This window comes from Chiloscyllium plagiosum, chromosome 9, assembly GCF_004010195.1.
Source record: "Chiloscyllium plagiosum isolate BGI_BamShark_2017 chromosome 9, ASM401019v2, whole genome shotgun sequence".
Lineage (NCBI taxonomy): Eukaryota > Metazoa > Chordata > Chondrichthyes > Orectolobiformes > Hemiscylliidae > Chiloscyllium > Chiloscyllium plagiosum.
In genome coordinates this window covers 41,189,848-41,191,178 of record NC_057718.1, presented here as the reverse complement: position 1 = coordinate 41,191,178, position 1,331 = coordinate 41,189,848, and positions in this window count along the sequence as shown.

Here is a 1,331-nt window from a genome sequence, read left to right as displayed (position 1 = left end):
GGTCTATCCTTTTCCATCACTATTTTAAAACGAATAGAATTATGGTTGCTGGCCCCAAAGTGCTCCCCCACTGACACCTCAGTCACCTGCCCTGCCTTATTTCCCAAGAGTAGGTCAAGTTTTGCACCTTCTCTCGTAGGTCCATCCAGAAAATTGTCTTGTACACACTTAAGAAATTCCTCTCCATTTAATACCTTTAACACTATGGCAGTTCCAGTTGAGGTTTGGAAAGTTAAAATCCCCTATCATAACTACATTCTTATTCTTACAGATAGCTGAGATCTCCTTACAAGTTTGTTTCTCAATTTCCCTCTGACTATTGGGGGGTCTATAATACAATCCTAATAAGGTGATCATCCCTTTCTTATTTCTCAATTCCACCCAAATAACTTCCCGGAATGTATTTCCAGGAATATCCTCCCTCAGCACAGCTGTAATGCTATCCCTTATCAAAAATGCCACTCTCCCTCCTCTCTTGCCTTCCTTTCTATCCTTCATGTAGCATTTGTATCCTGGAACATTAAGCTGCCAGTCCTGACCATCCCTGAGCCATGTTTCCGTAATTGCTATGATATCCCAGTCCCATGTTCCTAACCATGCCCTGAGTTCATCTGCCTTCCCTGTTAGGCCCCTTGCATTGAAATAAACGCAGTTCAATTTATTAGTCCTACCTTGAACCTGCCTGCCCTGACTGTTTATCTCACTTCTGTTCTCAACTGTACCAGTCTCAGATCGATCTCTTTCCTCACTATCTCCCTGGGTCCAGTTTAAATCCTCCCAAGCAGTTCTAGCAAATCTCCCTGCCAGTATATTAGTCCCCTTCCAATTTAGGTGCAATCCGTCCTTCTTCTACAGGTCACTTTTACCCCAAAAGATATTCCAATGATCCAAAAATGTGAATCCTTCTCCCATACACCAGCTCCTCAGCCATGCATTTATCTGCTCTATCCTCCTATTCCTGCCCTCAATAGCTCGTAGCACTGGGAGTAATCCAGATGCTACTACCCTTGAGGACCTCCTTTTTAAGTTTCTACTTAAGTTTCTGTAATGTCCCTTCAGAGTCTCAACCTTTTCCCTTCCTATGTCGTTGGTTCCAATATGGACAATGACCTCCTGCTGGCCCCTCTCCCGTGAAAACATTCTGCACCTTCTCTGAGATATCCTTGATCCTAGCACCAGGGAAACAACACACCATTCTGCTTTTTCTCTGCTGGCCACAGAAACGTGTCTGTACCTCTGACTACAGAATCCCCTAACACAATTGATCTCTTGGAAGCCGACGTACCCCTCATTGCATTAGAGCCAGTCTCAATACCAGAAACTTGGCTGTT